Raw genomic sequence first — 21,424 nt, 5'->3', positions numbered from 1 at the left:
ATTTATTATTTGAACCCTGGGCAAAGACGCGTTTCGGCACTCAGCCTTCGTCAATTTCTGCAATGAAACGCGGCGGCCATTAAACATTTAAAGCATTTTCACAGTATCCGGTGTAGAGACAGAAAACAGACTGTGCTAAATTGGTAAACAATCATGGCGCCATCTTTGAATGTCTCAAAGAGACGGAAACAAAGCAGATATTCTGCCAGAATTCTATTTAGACATGTAAATACATTCTAATCACAATATATAATTGAAAATAATTAAGCCCACAGATGGGCATACATATACTGTCTCGAAGTATACACCAGAGCTGTAAAGGACACAACATCAGAAGATAATACGTATATCCTGCCCACAGATGGGCTCATATTCTCCTTCCTTTCATAAAGTACATATACAGGTAATGAAGTTAATGTCCATTGTTAAAAAGTGCAGATTTATATACAAGAATTAGAGATCAGAGGAAAAGTTCATCATGATAATATAACATCAGACCAAGCACAAATCCCAGCCAGAGAACTACGGCATCTGATGCTTTAATTGGCAGAGACATTGTAACTTTGCAAGCGATGGAAAATTTGAGAAATGAAACAACAGAGAATGAAAATATTGATATTAATCCTACGCAACTCATGGCCCACTATGAGATACAACAAAGTGGCGGCCTAAGTCCGTTTAAACCAGCGTCGGTATTTTTACCCCAAATGGCTAATGATTCAATCGATACATTCTCTGATGCTGTGATCAAAGATCTTACTCGCTTACGCCAAGACATAAAGTACAGGAAGAACACCACTAACTTTTCGAGACATCAACAGAAGGTGTTGGATAATCTATCCAAGGACACTTCTCTGGTTTGTAAACCGTCGGACAAAGGAGGCAATATAGTTCTACTGACCAAAACCCAGTATGAAACAGAAGCTTTTCGTCAATTGAATAACCCAGTATGTTATGAAAGAACTAGTACACAGATGTACAATCAGAGTATCACTGATTATCACGAGTTGATTTCCTCGTGGTATAAAATGAATAAATTAAATCTAGAGGAACACCTGTTTTTGAGATGTTTGAATCCTATTATTCCTACCTTCTACTACCTGCCCAAGGTTCATAAGGATATCAAGAACCCCCCAGGGAGACCTATAATTGCCTCGCAAGGCAGTCTTACCGAACATCTTTCTATGTATGTTGATTTCTTCATCTCCCAACATGTGGTCACATTGAAATCATATTTGAGAGATACTAAAGACTTTTTAACACACATTGATGAAATTGAATGGCAATCCAGTTACTGTCTTATGGTTCTTGATATAACCAGTCTCTATACGTGCATTGCGCACGCTGATGGTTTGGAGGCTATACGTTTCTTTTTAGAGACTCGTGAACTGAAATATTATGAACATAATAAGATGATTTTGGAATTTGTCAATTTTTGCCTAACTCATAACATTTTTTTGTTCCAAAACCAGATGTTTAGACAGATGTTGGGGACCGCTATGGGAACCTGCTTCGCCCCCAGCTACGCGAACTTGTTCGTTGGCTGGTGGGAGGAGCGGGTGGCCTGGGCGGAGCCTAATGCATCTTGGAACTTGAGGATAAAGGCTTGGTATCGCTATATTGATGATTTGTTCATTATATTTGACGGTCCCCCTGACTTGGCTGAATCATATATTGAGGTTTTAAACTGTAACAATGTCAATTTGAAATTTTCAGGTGAAGTGAGCACTAAGGAGGTCAATTATTTGGACCTTACTGTTTATGTAAACAATGGACAGCTACAAACCAAACTCTATCGTAAAAGTACCGCTGGGAATTCCACCCTTTTTGCCACGAGTAGCCATCCCAAAAAATTGGTTGAGAGTATCCCATATGGGGAGCTACTTCGGCTGAAAAGGAATAACACCAATCAAATGGAATTTGATAAAGCAGCAGCATTGAGCTTGAAACGCTTTAGAGTGAGAGGTTATAGCGAAGCGGTTTTGGGGAGTGCCCTAGATAGGGTTAAAAAAATCCCGAGGAAAGATCTTCTCGTGGAGAAAGCTATCAATAAGTCCAAAAATGGTGCTTTCCGCCTGATTACAACTTTCTCTGAAAATGCCAATCAGTTGAAGAGGATATTACGTAAGAACTGGCATATCCTCCTCACTGATCACATCATCAAAGAGGATTTACCTACCAATCCTCTAGTTACGTTCAGGAAAGCTAGATCACTTAGGGATCATTTGGTCCATAGCTATCATGACGTGGAACCCACTAAGACATCTTTTAAAACACTTAATGGCTTTTTTCCTTGTGGCAAGTGCAAAGCCTGTAAGAAGAGCAAACGCACTTTAACGTATGAAGTACCTGGACTTAGTGAACCAAAAAAGATCACCAAGTTTCTCACATGCACTACTCCCTATGTTATATATTGTCTAGTGTGCCCTTGTGGGCTCCGTTATATCGGGAGCACTATTCATCCGGCTAAGATCCGGATTCTCGAACACATGAGGGCAATTAACAACGTAGACGAATCTTACCCTGTAGCAAGACATTACAATAAGATGCATCGTAACAACAAGGATCTTCTTTCCTTCTTTTGCCTAGATCATGTACCACCAAGCCCTAGGGGTGGTGATAGGATTCAGAAGCTCAGGCGTTTAGAATCGCGCTACATTATTGACTTACAAAGTAAGAATCCACAGGGTCTTAATAGTAGTGAAGAACTTGCTGTGCACCTAGGATGAACTGATACATTGTTATATTATCATGATGAACTTTTCCTCTGATCTCTAATTCTTGTATATAAATCTGCACTTTTTAACAATGGACATTAACTTCATTACCTGTATATGTACTTTATGAAAGGAAGGAGAATATGAGCCCATCTGTGGGCAGGATATACGTATTATCTTCTGATGTTGTGTCCTTTACAGCTCTGGTGTATACTTCGAGACAGTATATGTATGCCCATCTGTGGGCTTAATTATTTTCAATTATATATTGTGATTAGAATGTATTTACATGTCTAAATAGAATTCTGGCAGAATATCTGCTTTGTTTCCGTCTCTTTGAGACATTCAAAGATGGCGCCATGATTGTTTACCAATTTAGCACAGTCTGTTTTCTGTCTCTACACCGGATACTGTGAAAATGCTTTAAATGTTTAATGGCCGCCGCGTTTCATTGCAGAAATTGACGAAGGCTGAGTGCCGAAACGCGTCTTTGCCCAGGGTTCAAATAATAAATTCCTTTTTTGAACTCTCCCCCGTGAGTGCTGTCTTCCGTGATGGGTACGATTACCTAATGGAATTGGGAGCTTGAAAATTTGAAGCGGGAACACCCCCGCTTGGCGTGCACCCGTTCGCGAGTGCAACTGGCTGGTGTTGTGGAGCGAATATATATATATATATATATATATATATATATAGGGGAAAGCATCTCCTTGATTGCGGCGCTGGAGGTATTGCAAGTTAATCAGGCAGAGTCCTTTCCAGAGGCTCAATGGGGTCTGCTAGAATTGTCCTTGTTTACTGATAGTGAGCTGTGGAACCCACTGGAGAGCGAAATGTGCAGATTAGTAACCTCTAGGGTCCAGCATGCAATGCAATTGTACATCACATTAAAGGCACACCGGAGGCCAGGAACATTAAAGAGGCATGCAGGGGCTGCTGGTTAAGCTCGTGATTCATCTACTTGCTCACTATGGCCCATGAAGAAGATGAAGTGAGTTCATCGAAACGCGTTGGCCAAAGGATATAATTACGGGAAGGGAAGCTGCTTGATTTAAATAAAGAAATGTTTTTCTAACCTTCAACGGAGTGCAGCTCTAATTGCTGGAGCAATTCAATTGGAACATTTTCGCACAGCGCGCTTCAGGCTGAGAGCGACGCACCACCCGGCTCACCGGACATGGGGCCACTCGAGGGGAAAGCATCTCCTTGATTGCGGCGCTAGAGGTATTGCAAGTTAATCAGGCAGAGTCCTTTCCAGAGGCTCAATGGGGGCTGCTAGAATTGTCCTTGTTTACTGATAGTGAGCTGTGGAACCCACTGGAGAGCGAAATGTGCAGATTAGTAACTACAGGGTCCAGCATGCAATGCGATTGTACATCAAATTAAAGGCACACCGGAGGCCAGGAACATTAAAGAAGCGTGCAGGGGCTGCTGGTTAAGCTCGTGATTCATCTACTTGCTCACTATGGCCCATGAAGAAGATGAAGTGAGTTCATCGAAACGCGTTGGCCAAAGGAAATAATTATGGGAAGGGAAGCTGCCTGATTTAAATAAAGAAATGTTTTTCTAACCTTCAACGGAATGTGGCTCTAATTGCTGGAGCAATTCAATTGGAACATAAATATAAATATATATATATATAATTTGCTATCTATGTACTAACTTGTACTTGTGATCTTAGTTATGTTGGGAGTACCCGGCAACCAGTACATGTTAGAATTCTTCAGCATTTACGTGCCATTGTAAACAATGATGCATCGTATCCGGTGGCGAGGCACTTCAAGGTTTGTCATAACAACAATTTACAATGCCTCAAATATTTTGTAATCGCCTCGGTTCCAAAAACCAGGAGAGGTGGTGACCGTGACAAAATGCTGAGAAGATTAGAATCGGAATTTATTCTAAAACTAGATAGCAGATTTCCGAATGGGCTCAATACATCGGAGGATTTACATGTGTTTCTTTAACATCTTATTTATATTGTTTATGGTTAGATTTCTTTAGAGTGTATTGCCCTGCCTGCTTCCACGTAAATATATTATGAATTTCCACTATTGTCCCCATTTCTTTCTTTTCATTCACATTCTATCTTTCCCTGCATGTTTAATTATATGATTCAGGGATACATAAATGTGTTCTTTTCACTTTACTTATTTGACATAGACTCAGTGATATGTCTGTTCAGACCATAAATTTAACAACTGAGTTCACTCACAATGTTTAGTTTTATAATATTTTAGAATTTAAACATTCAGGCGTTTAACAGAACAATATTATTACTTTAATATTGCATTTTGCATTTTATGCTTTCAGGGGTATTTTATCTTGACCTCCATGGTTTGGTATCCATATCTAAAAAAAACTGAAAAATTGACAATATTGCATTATTTGCACAATTTGTTTTGTGTTTACATTTTTGCGTAAATTGCACATTGTAAAAAAAAGTTTTTTATACTATTTTTTATAAATCAGTGATACAATGAATTTTAATCTGTAACATTTGCACTTTATTGCATTATTTGCACAGTCAATTGAGATTGGACACTATTATGACATCAACTATGGATTACATGCACTTTATGCTAAATAACTATGTATATTTACATATGTTTTATGCAATTGTTCTGTCAGAATTGATCACGCTTGATGATTTTGGATTTTAGCCTGTTATTTATTTATTAATCATACACAACGTGGTCTGATATGAAATTGTTTGGAAAACAGACTATGCAATTCTGAGTAGTGTGAAAAAAATGCAGCCAATTGAAAGCTTCAATGTATAAAATGGGCTCATTTTATATTACTGACTGTCTGTGAGCAAGGGCGGATGCCCGAAACGCGTCAGATTGGTGAAGACTCGGCTTTGAAATAAATTAACAACAATTGTGCCTTACTTTGGATCTGCGTGGTTTCTACTCTCCGTTGATACGGATTTTTTCGAGACTGCAAGTGTGGGATATATATATATATATATATATATATATTACCTACTGGCGGTCGCCAGTAGGTAGTTATAGTTAGGACCTATTTTCCATAGGAAATCCGCAACATTCTATTTGGAATAACTTTGGTGCCCGTTGACGAATCTTCGTGAAATATATATATATATATATATATATATATATATCCAGTTATAAGTATACTTCTTTCACGAAATAAACATCCAGCACTCCAGAGTTAAAATTTGGCACTCGGTCTTTTATTCTCCATGAACGAGGTAAAACATCAACGCGTTTCAGCAGACTCACGCTGCCTTGTTCACGATGTTTGTGCGCCATTTCTTTGTCGATAAAGTACAAAACATTAGGTGAATGACATCAAAGAGGGACTTGACACATTATATCACAGTCTCTGCTCGGTACGCTTTGGCCGCCATTTCTTAACATGTTCATTTCTATTCCTTCGCCACGTTTTTATTTTGCACAATTTATTCATTATTTTGTTTTCCCTTGCTATTCTCTCGGAAATAATATTCGAGAGTATTATTTCTCGAAACATTATACAGGGGACGAGGGGAGAGAAATTCATAGAGTTTTTTCCCCATTTAAAGTGCAAGTGCAACTTAACAATCGTATTTGGCAAGTGCCTTAATACATTGTAACCTCTATTCGTTTAAAGTGCTAGTACTCATTGTGCAAATTACGCAATAGGTCCCTATTCTAATATATACAAATAATTGATGTATGTAACCAGTTATTATTTATCTACTCTTAGTGCAAAGCCAACATCATGTTCTTATACTTTCCATACAAGAATTTAATAATCGATATAATTCATCCTGATGATAATTATATCACAATTAAAGTGCAAGTGCTTATGTAAACTTAGGCAATTATCAAGTAAAATGCATATTTGCTCCCTTCAACCCAATACACTTAGATACAACATTGTTACATATACATACATATTTGCGAATATTAGGACCAACGGGAAATAAAAGAACATTCTTTTTTAGAGCAGTTGTTTTATGTCAAATTCACCTCTATGTTGATGAGTTTTCACCACTCAAGACAAAAAAGGGCAAAAAAAAAGAAAAAAACATATCATGAAAGGTTAATCATGTGTGCAGTTTTCTATTCCGTATTCTTCTTCGGGTTTCTCAAGACAGACAAGTGTAGAGATCCTCATCCACATTTAGCCCCTGTGGCTCTTTACAATTAAATTCTAGAATGAAATATGTTTCCAATCTTCTTAATTCCTTCTCCCTATCTCCTCCCCTCTTCCTCCTCGGGACTTCAGCTATACAGGAGTATTGTAAAAATTTCCGGTTACTTTGGTGGTGGGTCTTAAAATGACTTGCTATAGGATATGTTCTGTCTCGATTTACGATCGCCCTCCTGTGCTGTAAAATTCATTTGAATACAGGGAGAGTTGTACTCCCTATATACATTTTTGGACAAGGGCATCGTAACAAACAACAAAACTAGATTTACAGGTCGAAAAACTCCTAATAGTAATAGTTTTATTAAAAAATGTTTTCAAATCAGTGCAGTTTACGCCATGTTGGCACGCTTTGCACTTTGGGCATTTTTTAAAGCCCGGTTTTTGATGCAACCAGGTGGGAACTTGTCTTTTCATCTCCTGATATTCGCTCCTTACAACTAGATCTTTCAATGATTTTGATCTTTTATAGGTGATGTCAGGATGTTTCTTCACCCTAGAACCCAAAACTGGATCATTTTTCACTAGATGCCAATGTTTATTTAAAATAGATCTTATTTCTTTATGCTTCTCATTGAACGTTGTTATAAATCTAGAGTTGATACAGTTTTTATTCTTATTTTCTTCTCTATGTGTTTTCCTCTGTTGGGTTCTTGATGGTTCAAATAGGAGTTTCTGTCTATCTAAGTTTCTTGCCTTAGAAGAGGCCCCCTTGATTACAGTCGGGGAATATCCTCTTTGGATGAATCTATAGGTCATCTTCTCAATTTTGACATATTCATCCTGGTTGCTGCATGCTCTCCTAGCTCTAAAGAACTCTCCAAAGGGGATGATCCTAATCAATGCAGAAGGATGAGCACTCCCCGCATGGAGCACCGTATTCCCGGCAGTAGCCTTACGGAACACTGAAGTCTCCAATTTTCCTCCTACTGGTTTGACCCGAATATCCAAAAAGTCTATAGTGACCCTACTGTGGTGGCCTACAAACTCTAGATTAATTGAATTTCGGTTCAGGTCTTCGATGAATGATGCTATATCTGTCTCTGTACCCTGCCACAGCGCGAAGACGTCATCGATAAATCTAACCCACAGTAGTATATGTTCCGACCAGTGTTCCAGCGGACCGTCTCTGAGCACCTGTTCCTCCCACCAGCCAAGATGTAAATTTGCATAACTGGGGACGAAACAGATGCCCATCGCAGTCCCTTGTTCCTACCGGAAGAGTTCCTCATTAAACATAAAAATATTTTTTGTTAGACACCATTCCATTAGTTCTAAAATAATTTTGTTGTGTTCCAGGAGTCGAATAGGTCTTCTCTTTAAGAAGTATTCAGTTGCTTTTAAACCGTCTATGTGTCTTATGCTGGTATATAACGTTGAAATATCAAGTGTCAATAATACCATGGTCTTTGAATCCCACTTTACATCATAGATACACTTTAAAAAATCAGTTGAGTCTTTAATATATGAAGACAATGTTTTTACAATTGGATTCAAAAAGTAATCTATATAACGTGATGCATTTTCAAACAGGCTCCCATAAGATGAAATAATCGGTCTCCCCGGTGGACTTGTGAGACTCTTATACACCTTGGGGAGCATATAAAACACAGGGATCATTGGTTTCTCTCTCTTGATAAATGTATATTCATCCCAGCTTAGAAGGTCTTTATCCCTCCACTCATCCAATCTTATGAAGAATAACTCTTTCAGTTTTTCATATTCTTTCATATTTATCCGGATGTAACAATTCGTATTATTCAATTGTTGAAGGGCCTCTTTTTTGTACAATTCCCTTCCCCACAAGACAATATTCCCTCCCTTATCTGAGGGTTTGATCAGTACTCCATCTTCTTTCTGGAGTTTATTTACAGTTTTGTGGAAAAGTGCTTTTTTTGGACACATTTTCTTTTTCTTCTGGTTCTCTGCAACATAAAGTTGTTTCATATCCTTGGTTACATTTTCCCCAAAAATATCAAGATTATCTCTTATTGATTGGGGTAAAAATTTAGATGGTGGTCGAAACGGTGTATGGTCCTCTCTATTCATCCCTACAGTAAACAAGACTGATGGTTCCTCACTAGCTGGTAGATCTTCCTCATTTGCCAGTGAGATTATGTCCGTTAAATGTAGCTTTATTCAATCAAAAATATGACCATTCACATCATAAAAACAATTCATAGGGATAAAAACAATTACAATTACAATATGATATTCATTTTAAAAAGTTCATATAATAAAGCAGACTTACACTTCTTCCAATATAGGTACAAATTACACATGATAATACCATGAGGCCAATTGGGATAAATGAACAAATATAATTTTTAGAAACTTTTTTAACCATTTTTTACCTCTTCCACAAGGCAATGAGCAGGAATCTCGAGATAGCAAACACTAGCCATCTTATGGTGTCTGATCTAAAAGTACGTATGGCTTCAGAAGGGTGATTAAAAGATAGTATACGGCAAACTGGAACTATCCAGGTTTAACTAAGGTCAGCATAGAAGGGACAACAAAAGAGGAAATGCCCAACGGTCTCAGGAAAGATCTTGCATGTCGGACACAATGGAGTAGCAACCGCATTTCTCCAGGTACTTCTTTTTGCGTTTAAGGGAAGAGCACCGGTTCTAAATTGAGGATACGGTGCTCGTGCCTGAGGTGGTTCGATGTCATCCAGAAACATTTCAAAACCAAACCCTCCTTTAAAGTTTAATTACTCACAGTTAAAGTGCCATGTGCAGTATATTCTAAACTTTCCAAATCCATGGACTCCCAATTCCTTTTTTTAAAAAAAGGGAACCATTGATTTAGTTATGGACCCTGGCTCCTCCCAGAAATGCCCCAACCTTAGTTTAAAAAGCCACTCCTTGATCTTGCTGAACCACTTAAAATGACCTGTTTGTTTATGCAGGGCAATCAGCTCACCCAGGGCCTCCTTCACCGGGACCTGTGTGTTACTAGTTCATACCCTAATCCTGAACATAAGTGCCCTAAGGATAGCAAAGCGGTCTATGAGTTTTAAACCAAGATCAAGTCTTAGCGGCAAGAGGGGAGTATTCACTGGCAAGTTCAGAATGGCTCTAATAAATTTATTTTCGGCAAGGGTTAAGTCTGACAGATTTTCCAGCCCCCATAACTCTGCCCCATATAGGGCCGCACCGAGACCTTTTGCCCTGTGAAGTTCTAAAATAGGTGAAATTGCACAATCAGCATGTTGGAGGGTCAAAGGACTTAACCTGCTCAAGGGTTTGCGTGCCAGCACGAGTTTACCCTTGTGGGATTTATAGGGATTAAAAGTCATGTATTTGGTTTTGGAGCAGTTTATTTCTAAACCCCTCTCTTTGCAGACTTTATCAAATTTATTCAAGAGGTTTTGAATCCCTCCAGGTGTTCTGGCACTGAGTAGTGTGTAGTTTGCAAAAAGCAGACAGGGCAATACACTGCCTGCCAATGTCGGGGGTCGCCACCTCAATTATACAGTTCTCCTATTAGACCGTTAATGTAAAGGGTAAATATTGTTGGCGCAAGGACGCAACCTTGGCGAACACCTTTCCGGACTGATATGTCATTTGTGAGACTACCATCAGAATTCCACTTGACCTTGGCGTAGGTGTCATGATGTAACCGAATCAGGATTTTAAGTATGTAATGTGGTAGTCCTAGTTCGCTCAGGGCTAGCCAGAGTTGGTACAGATCTATAGAATCAAAGGCCGTTTTTAGGTCCACAAATACAACATACGAGTGGCCTCCTCTAGTGGTCACTTCCTACCAAATTAACAAAAGGAATCTAAAAACTTGGTCGGTGGGACTTGTGGAGGCCCTAAATCCTGCCTGTAAATTTGACAAAACATTATTTTCCTCAATCCAGTTTTGGATTCTGATTAAAATGATTTTACAGAAGATTTTTTGGGAGATGTCCATAAGGCTGATGGGCCTATAGTTTCCGGGGGACCCTTTGTCTCCCTTTTTGTGCAACCCTCCAGGATGCCGGGATTTCACCACCAGACATGATGGTGTTAAAAACTACTTGGAACAGGGGTCCCCATATTCTAGGTTCAGCCTTGTACATATCCCCCGGGAGCTTGTCAAGGTCTGGGGCATTCCCACTCTGTAAAGAGTTTATGGCTAAGATGGTTTCATCTAATGTGATGATAGTCTCCTTGGTTGTTACTAGATCAGGAAGATTCATTTGTGGGCCTGAATCATATGGAACCCCCTGGCCTGCATAAAACTTCCCAAAGTATTCCTCCCACACATGGGGCTGTATATAGAAGTAAGTTTCTATTTCCATATTAGGTGACCCTTTTGACAGGAGATGCCAAAAGAGTTGACTATTCTTTTGCTTTGCAGCTTCTAGGAACATACACCAATTACCAGACTCCCAGTCCCTTTTTGCCTTAGTTTGTGCCAGTTTGTATAGCCTCCTGCTATTTTTTATGTCTATGGGAGATTTCAACTTCACCGCAACAATTAGGTCATCCTTTGCTTTTTTACAGACCTTCTTAAACCAAGGAGCTGTTTTCCGCTTTGGTCGATTACATTGTTTATAAATGAATGGTCTTATTTTTGTGGTCAATTGCAGAAATATGGTCATTATATCATCTAGCCAGTGATAGTGATACTCAGATCTAAAAGGGTCTGCTCTACCTCTGAATATATTTTCGAAAGAGCAGTTGGGTCAGCTAGTATCAAGGGCCATTTGACTCTTCTGTTGTTATTACTAGTGATTACGGGAGTGCTCTCAGACCAAGGGTGTCCATATAATAAAGCTAAACCGGTCAGTGTGAGAGCCAGAGCATTGTGGTCACTATCTTCCTGGGTTAATACAGCCATATCTCTAACACTGGACCAGAGTTCAAGATCAACAAGAATATAGTCAATCCTGGTCTTGGTTACCCCCCTCTTGAATGTATGGCATGAGTCTGTCCGGCCGTTACAGGCTCTAACCCCAAATGCAATAGTAAATGATAAAACTTCTTGCCCCATCCTGGTACATTTCTTAATGGGTGGTATCTGGAGTTTTGCAATCCCCCTGGCTTTATCTGCCTCTGAGATAAGGTCCTGTATATAATCAACGGGTTCAAAAGTTGTATTAAAATCATCTGCAATTATGAGTCGATGATTCCCCATGGCTGAATCAAGGTAATTAGATAGACTTGTTGTTGTCCCAGATAGCCTATGGGGATTATTAAAACGGTTATAGATGTTAAATAGCCTAACTTGCACATTCCCCTTACCAAAAGATAATTCTAGCCCAAGAATTTCCTCTGAGCCCAGGTATAGGACCATGATTTTGAAGGCTAATGTCTTTTTAACCCAGATTAGGAGACCACTCGTTGGACGGCCAACGGTTGACTGTTTGGCTTCAATACTATATGTGGTGTAACCCACCCTGTGGACACGTCCTACTGCCTAGGTTTCCTGCAGTAGGCATAGGTGGAAGTCATCCACTATCTTGCACCAGTTGGGGTCGATTAGCTTGGATTGTATACCTGCTACATTCTAAGATAGAATTTTCAAATCCTGGGGTTCAGGTAGGGATTCCTGTGTGTGTCCCAGGATGTTAATGACTCCCACATGCTCTAATTGGTGATTGTGGTGGTTAATCTTAATTGCTGGGTCGCTTAGAACAAGATCACTGTTAGTGTGTGACATAGATGTATCATCAGACTGCGTGGCAGATGGGTCTTCAGTGGTGACTGTTAATGATAAAGATGCTATGGATAGTCAACCTTGGGAGTCTAGATCGCTCAGGAGATGGTATCTATTACTAATTTCCAGGGGGAGAGCCTCAAGATGCATAGGGGACACATACTAGGTGGTTTATTGAGTATTCCTCCCTCTGCATTTGAGATGCCTGTAAAAAAAAACAAGTGGTAAAATGTCACTCTCTTGGCCCAACCTCTGATTTATTGGGTAGGACCCCCAGCCAAGAAGTCGACTAGCTAAAATTGGAGCTCTGCAATTTATAACAATACAGTCACCAGGAAGGGACTTGCTTAACGGGCCAACTCAACTAACTCGCCTCACCAATAAGATGTCGTGATAATTTGAGTTTGAAAAATGTGTATTCTGTAAAAGCCAATGACAGGCTTTGTTCTTCAGCTGGATCTGTGATTCGGTTTGATTTTCCTGCAGGGTAGGCACATTGATGAGAATTGTCACATAGGGACAGCACTATGGTGGGAGATGTAGAGTCACCTTGTCATCTCGATTAGCTAATCTGATTTTATGGGACATTAATGAGGGAGTTTGTTGGTTTGTATCTACACTATTCCCAGTAGTGGTTGCAGGGGGGGACTAGGCCTAGTTTTACTAGGAGCATTCATGTTCATCAGGTGTCTGGTACGAGCAGGCCCTTGGTGCTTCTGTGCTTCTACCCTAGTGGAATTTCTAGGAGTACCATTGCTCACATGGCAGGGTAATAGATCACTACGTGTGACAGAGGAAACCTCAGATTTGTTTGTGCTCCCCCCATGATCATATCCCCCATCCTTTGCTTTTGTTTTTGCCCCCACCCCTAATGATATATCAATAACCAAAGAATGCATTAGTTCCACAGTAGACTCCAGTTTGTCAAGTCTGGCTAAAATTGGAAGGAAAGTCTTAGTGATCGTATCTTCTAGAAAGGACATAAGCGCCAGAGTGAGTTGCGGGGAGATTGCCTCAGCATGAGAAGGTATTGACAGATTAGAGCCATTCATGGTGGGTAATCCATGTAGAAGTTCTGCGGGGGCTTCTGGGCTTAAGGCCTTAAGGCCTGGATCTTTTTCCTAGCTCTAGTCCATGTTCACCGTATGGGCTCAATATGTTTTACCTTTTTTTTCCTTTTGCCTACCATGTCACGTGCTGCTGGAATTAAAGGTGTTGAACAGGGTTGTTGGGTAGGAGATGAAGCCACTGAGCTTCTCGTGGGTGCATAATTGTTTTGACCAATGTCATTCATTTGGACGGCCTGAACGTCAATCATAGCCGGTAGGTTGATGATGGGACCAACCAGGCCTCCTCCCACAGATAACCGCCGTTCTGCAACCTTAATCTCCTTGTCAATAACTTTTGAAGCTCGCAGTAAGAAACAGTCAAGTGTGAAGTTAGACAAAGATTTTGGCGCGGCCGCCTTTCCCCAGTGATTTCAGATTTACCGCCATACCAGTTTGATTACATTACATATAGAATGGGCTTACTTGTACAGGAGCAGGCCATAAAAATGAGCAAGCAAGTTTCCTGTGTCCGGAAACCAAGAGACCTGGCCCCGCCCGCCTCTTCCTGCTGCTAACGGGTGCAGACGGGCCCGCCCTTGGCCTGGGCTTCACCCGGGCACGGCCGCGCACGGGGGAGTGCTGCGTGGCTTAAGCCTCCTGACCCAGGTGAGCCTCGTTGAGGGGAAGCAGCAGTGAGCACTGGGACCTGTAGTCCTGGTCCCCCAGGTGATGGCGGCAGCATATTTTGCATATTTTACAAAGTGTTTGTTGTTGTTGACTTGTTTGACAAGTTACCTTTATTAGTAAGGATTATGGATAGCCGTAGAATTACTGCTCAGCAGGTGGTTGGTATGCTTTTAAAATCTTCCTCTGAGCAGGTTTATGAGACTGAAAGTGCGTCTTACGGAGAGGAGGGAGTGCAAGATTCTGGCAGTGAGTTTTCTGTCCACGAGGAATCATCTGATGATGAAGCTACTCTCAGTGCAGATGAAGCTACTCTCAGTGCGGTTGAAGTGCCTGTTTTAGAGGAGGATACTGATGGACTCTGAGTTGATCCAAACATGGTGCAGCCAGTGTTGTCTGCCTTTAGTGGTGATGCAGGGTGTAGAGTGGATTGTGAAAATGTTTCAGAGATCTATACTTCAGGGAAAGAAATAGCTGTTGATGAGTCTTTGGTCCTGTTCATGGGCCGTTTGGTTTTTAGGCAGTACATTCCTAGCAGGAAGGCACGTTATGAAATTAAGATGTATATGTTGTCTGAGAGTAGGACAGGATATGTCTATAATTTCTGGGTGTACACTAATAGGGATTACACTATTGACCCCCCTGGTTGTCCATCCACTTTTGGAGTTTCAGAGAAAATTGTGTGGGATCTTGCTAGAGGACTGTTTAACAGAGGCCACCATTTGTACCCTGATAACTTCTACACTGCTGTGCAATTGTTTAAGGAATTGTTTAAAGTAGACATTTTTGCTTGTGGTACAATTTGCTCTAACCGTAAAGGTTACGCAAAAGAGCTTGTTTGCAAAAAGCTTCAGAGGGGACAGTGCAGTGCCTTGCATAGCGAGGAACTGCTAGCTGTGAAATTTGTGGACAGGAGGGATGTGTACATGCTGACTACCATTCATGATGAGAGTACTTCACCTGTGACTGTTTGGGGTCAGGTGCGCAAACCTGTGTGCATTGTAGAGTAGATCAGAGGATGGAACCTTACTCTGCTGTTCGTAAAGCTTACATTTGGTATAAGAAGTTGGCCATCCATCTCTTCAATTTAGCAACTTTCAATGCTTTTACTGTGTTCAAGGAGTGTTCTCCTGTGTCAAAGATGACTTTTGTTCAGTTTCAGGAGTCTGTGATAGGCAGCCTTGTTGTTGTGGAACAGGCAAGTGTTCCTAGAGTTGGAGTGGTGGAGGATGTGGCTAGATTTAAAGATCGCCACTTTCCTGATTCAATTCCTCCCACACCCCAAAAACAACAATCCCTGTAAGAGATGTAGAGTCTGCTTGCGAAGAGGTATGCGGAAGGAGAGTCGTATGCACTGTGCCGATTGTCCTTCTGATCCTGAGCTGTGTGTGCCCACATTTTTCCGATTGTATCACACCTAAAAGAGTTTCTGGGAGTAACCGTGAGTCTAATAATGTACTGCCTGGTCTGTATGGTTTTATATATTTGTTGGTCAGTTTCACGTTTGGCAATAGAAAGATGTCTTTAGCTACTGCAATTAATTGGTTTGTGTTTTCTTTCTTGTTAAAAAAAATGTAATGACTGTGTGCCTGGACTGGCGCTTGGCTGGCGGTGTGCATGGATTGGCGTTTGGCTGGCAGTGTGCGTGGATTGGTGCTTGGTTGGCAGTGTGCGTGAACTGGCGTTTGGCTGGCGCTGTACGTGGATTGGCGCTTGGCTGGCAGTGGGGGTGGGATGGTGCTTGGCTGGCGGTGTGCGTTGACTGACATTTTGCTGGCAGTGTGCGTGGATTGGTGCTTGGCTGGCGGTTTGCGTGGACCAGCGCTTGGCTGGCGCTGTGCGTGGACTGGCACTTGGCTGGCAGTGTGGGTGGACTGGCACTTGGCTGGTGGTGTGCGTGGACTGGCACTTGGCTGGTGGTGTGCATGGACTGGCACTTGGCTGGTGGTGTGCATAGACTGGCGCTTGGCTGGCAGTGGGGATTGGATGGTGCTTGACTGGGGGTGTGCATGGATTGGTGCTTGGCTGGCGGTGTGCGTGGACTGTTGTTTGGCTGGCAGTGTGCATGGATTGGTGCTTGTCTGGCAGTGTGCGTGGACTGGCACTTGGCTGGCAGTGTGCTTGGACCTGCACTTGGCTGGTGGTGTGCGAGGACTGGCACTTGGCTGGCGCTGTGTGTGGACTGGCGCTTGGCTGGCACTGTGCGTGGACTGGCACTTGGCAGGCAGTGTGCGTGGACTGCGCTTCTCAGGCAGTCTGTGTGGACTGGCACTTGGCTGGCGGTGTTCATGGACTGGCGCTTGGCTGGTGGTGTGTGTGGACTGGCACTTGGCTGGCAGTGGGGGTGGGATGGTGCTTGACTGTCTGTGTGCGTGGGCTGGCATTTGGCTGGCAGTGTGTGAGTAGTGACTTGCTGCTGGTCTTTACACACTCTGCTAGTCAAACGCCACTGCAGACACAATGTCAACCAGAAGCCGGTGTGATTGCTGTGTCAGTCATGTGGGCGTATGAAAGTGATGGGCCCTTGAATGGCATTGTCTGTTGATGTGAATGCTGTAATGTGCTGGGCCCGCGGCTGGTAGTGTGAATGATCTTGTGTGTCACGTATGAAGGATGTGTGAATGGCCTGTAAAGAGGTTGGTGCCTTACTGTGGCTTTACAGCTCACAAGCTGTGAGTAATTGGTTCAGGTTTTTAACATTTTAAATATTAACAGTGCATTTCCTTTTTGTGAAATCTTTTGTTAATAAAATATACATTTTGAACCTTTCATTCACCCTCATGCCAAATCCAACCAGTATGTGTGTGTACTTGAGGAACAGGTGGATAGGCAGCCATATGTGTCTCATTTGTCTTTCTCTGCTAAGGTGTAGTCTGTCTCCAGGGAAAATGTACCAACTTTAGAAATGTTTGTAAATTAAAAAAAAAAAATGAGCAGTGCTGGGTGGTGTGCCTCTCATGGATCCCAACAGTTTTTTTTACTCACAATGCCATGCAAACCTCAAAATGTAACTATAGTCACGCATTTTCCTTGCATTACTGTGTCATAATATTCTGTTGTCAGAAAAAATCACAATTTTCCTACCACCCAACATTCCCCTAGGCCTCCTGATAAAAGTGGTACCTCACTTGTGTCGGTGGGTCAAGTACCCATGACAGGCAAGGGCCCAAAACCTATTGAGGTGACATCAAAATTACGTTTCATGAAACAACCTGGTTTTGCAAGGGAGTCCACTGGGTTTTTGGCCCCGGGCTCTGCGGCCATCTTGGTAAACTACCAAACCCACACATTTCTGAAAAACAGACACATGGGGGAGTCCAGCGAGGTATGGCTTATGTGAGTCCCCCAACATTTTTCTATCCAGAATCCCTGGCAAACTTCAAATTTAGCTGAAAAAAAATCACAATTTACTCAAATTTCTGTGTGGGAAATCCTGGAACCTGCGTGGATCCACAAATTTCCTACCACCCAGTGTTCCCCCAAGTCTCCCGATTTGTCCACAAAAACACAGGGAAACCTAGCAAGCCTATAAATTTTTGAAAACTAGACAACCAGGGGAATCCAGGATAGGGTGACTTGACTGGCTTGCAACAGATTCTGTTACCCAGAATCCCTTGTAAACCTAAACATTTGTAAAAAAAAACGAAAAAAAATTCCTCACATTTCTGTGGTGGAAAGTTCTAGAATCTGCGTGTATCCACAAAATTCCACCACCCTGCGTTCCCCAAAGTCTTCCGAGAAAAATGGTACCTCACTTGTGTGGGTAGGCCTAGTGCCTGTGACAGGAAACGACCCAAAACGCAACGTGGACACACTACATTTTCACAGTGAAAACTAACCCTTTTTTTGCAAAGTGGCTAGCTGTAGATTTTGAACCCTAGCTCTGACGGCACCTAGGGAAACCTAGAAAACCTGTACATTTCTGAAAACTAGACTTCCAGGGGAATCCAGGATGGGCTGACTTGACTGGTTCTCACAAGGTTCTGGTAGCCAGAATTCCATGCAAACCTAAAGATTTGTCCAAAAAAACAGATCTTCCTCACAATTCTTTGGTGGAAAGTTCTGGAATCTGCGTGGATCCACAAAATTCCACCCACCCCACGTTCCACTGTAAATATAAAGTGTGTCCACATTGCGTTTTGGGCCGTTTCCTGTCCCGGGCACTAGGCCTACCCACACAAGTGAGGTACCATTTGTATCGGGAGACTTAGGGTAACACAGAATTGTAGAGCAACTGTTATTACTTATTGACTTTCGATGCATTTCTGCCTTCCAAATGAAAGACAATGTTAAAAAAAAAAGTCATTTTGAAAAATGACGTATAATTCTCATGCTAGTATGGGTACTCACAATTCCGAAATGTGAAAATATCTGCTGCTTCTAAACTCTATATTTTGTTCCAATTTCAGAAATACATAGGTGTCTTTCATACCGATTTTTCCATGTATATATTTTTCCAAATTAATTGCTATGTACCCGGTACATAATGAAAAACCATTGCAAGACGCTGCTCAGTTCTTGGCTCTGGGTTCGTCAGGTTCTTGGTGAACCTACAAGTCCTATATATCCCCACAACCATAAAAGTCCAGCGGATGTAATGGTATATTGCTTTCAAACAGCGGTCACAAATAGAAGAAGTTACACATGAAAACGTTGGCACAAAATAACTAATTTTTAATTTTTCCTATAATTAACTGTTAGTTTTTATAAAGAAACCTTGAAGGATCTATGCAAATGACCCTTTCTGAATTCAGAATTTTGTTTACTGTTCTAAAATGTATAGCTTTCCAGGATCCATTATTGCTTTCATACCCATTTCTACCATTACCTGGAAGAAGGTTAAAAGCACAAAAAATAGTAAAACATATGCTACATCCCAGTAAAATGCCAAAACTGTGTAAAAAATGTTGGTTTTCTGACAAACGTCTGCTTGTCCCTGAAAGCTGGGAAAATGGGGATTTCAGCCCCACGAACCCTTTGTTGATATCATTTGCAGGAAAATAAACAGGCACTTTCATTTGCAGCACCTTTTCCCCATTTTTACCCCAAAAATCCAAATGTAGCTGTATTTTGGCTAATTTCTGGGTCCTCTCCAAGGGAATACACAAACCATGGATATCTTTCGAATCTCCATGATGTTGCAAGAAAATGACACAAATTTGGCGTGGATAACTTATGTGGTCAGAAAGTTACAGAGGCCTAAGAGCGAACTACCCCTAATAGCCCAAAAAAGGCTTAGCATGGGGGGAGGCATAGCAGCGAAGGGGTTAAGGGACTAGTAGACCAATATGAAGACATTGATGGCTTCCTTATCAAGCCCATCAAAAATGTTAAACCAAAGAACGTCTTAAACTCTTCCAGATTTGTGGGAGTCCCTGAGTAACTATAGAGTGAGGTCTACATCTGGCACTGTGGACCCTCAAATACTTTTCCACATACAAATTAGTCTGCTCAACAATCTCAGCCAAAAATACATCGTCCATAAACAACTGAAAAAATATATGGGCAAAACATTTTAAGTATCCACTCTACACCTCGGACAGCAGTAAAGTCTGGCAATGCCAGCTGCACCATGCCTGGGGCAAATAAGTTGCCAGCTCTTCCAATGCGAAGCCTTGCAGGCCCAGGCCGCAGCCCAGATGCCTCCTGCTACACTATCGGCACATCAATGTCCTCGTCTAAAACAGGCACTTCATCTGTACTAAGAGTGACTTCATCTGATAGTTCCTCATGGACAGAAAAATCACTGTCAGAATCTTCCACTCCCTCCTCTGCCTCAGATGCAGTCAGTCTCTGAACCATGGTCAGAGAAAGACTCAAAGCATAGCAACAACCTGCTGAGCAGTAATCCTATGGCTAGCCATAATCCTTACTTAGAAAGGAGGCTTCACATACAAGTCAACAACAACCAACACTGCAAAATAAGTATTACACAAAGTGTGGCTTTATCACAAAGATCTATATGCTCAAAAACTATACGAATCTCTTGACAGAGATAGCTACACCCACCAGGACCTACTCTGCAGAGACACAGCAAAAACCAACAATATCCCACTAGAAATAGAAGACATGACCAATGATTCACAATACAAAAAAATACACATCGAGCACAAATGCAAATAAAACAGAAGCTAAACATACTTCTATTATTACACCATTTACAAAAACACATTCATGCAGGGAAATGAAACTCATTTAGAGTAAATAGTACAAAAAACATTTTCTTACCAAACGCATGCAACTACACAAACTGCAGAACCACCAGTGATGAAGCCACAACCTGGAACATCAGTAAACAGAGCAAAAGCCTTGAACTAGAATAAAAAGTAAAACATGACATTTAGAAGTCACAAAAATAAAACAATTTAACATTATAACACGCTAGGTCACTACTCAAATGGCCAATATGCCACCAAGGGGGACAGAAAAAAAAGCCAAAAGTAAATTATAACTGATGCCCCATCCCATCTTATCCAAGGGGCCACCACCAAACTCAAATATATACATATCCCTAGTGCTATTGGGTTGTCTGCTCCCCCTGGGCAGACAGGCCTCATAATAGGGCTATCTGTCCCCAGAGAGAGCATAAAATGGCCAAAAGTAATTTTATAAAATTATTAGCACCAATAAGGGTGGCCATTACTTAAGGGGCCATGCCAAACCATAAATATATACATATCCCTGGTGCTAGTGGGTTTTCTACCACCAGCGGGCAGATGGGCCTTCAAATAGGCCAGATCCACCCGGGGGGGGGGGGGGCAGAAATTGGCTCCAAGTATAAAAAAACAAATAAGGGGCGATCCTTGTCTAAGGGATCACCCCGTGCTTCATAAAAAGAAATCCCTGACACTAGTGGGGTTTTCTTCCCTCCTACAGGGGACAGAAAGGCCAAAAAATGGGCAGATCGATCCGGGGGTGGCAGAAAAAACATACACATAAATGATGCCCCTAAGAAGCAACCCTAGCCCAAGGAGTCGCTTCCATTTACAAAAAGAATAAAAAAAATCTCTGGATATAGCGGTTTTCTACCCCCCCCCCCCCCCCCAGGAGGGCAGATGGGCCTTAAAAATAGGCCGATCTGTCCCTGGGGTGCAGAAAACAGCTAGAAGTTAAACAAAAATTAGGGGGTGATCCTTCCCCAAGGGATCTCCCCCATGC

The sequence above is a fragment of the Triturus cristatus genome, chromosome 6, assembly GCF_964204655.1.
Source record: "Triturus cristatus chromosome 6, aTriCri1.1, whole genome shotgun sequence".
Taxonomy (NCBI): domain Eukaryota; kingdom Metazoa; phylum Chordata; class Amphibia; order Caudata; family Salamandridae; genus Triturus; species Triturus cristatus.
Note: the sequence above shows the minus strand (reverse complement) of the source record.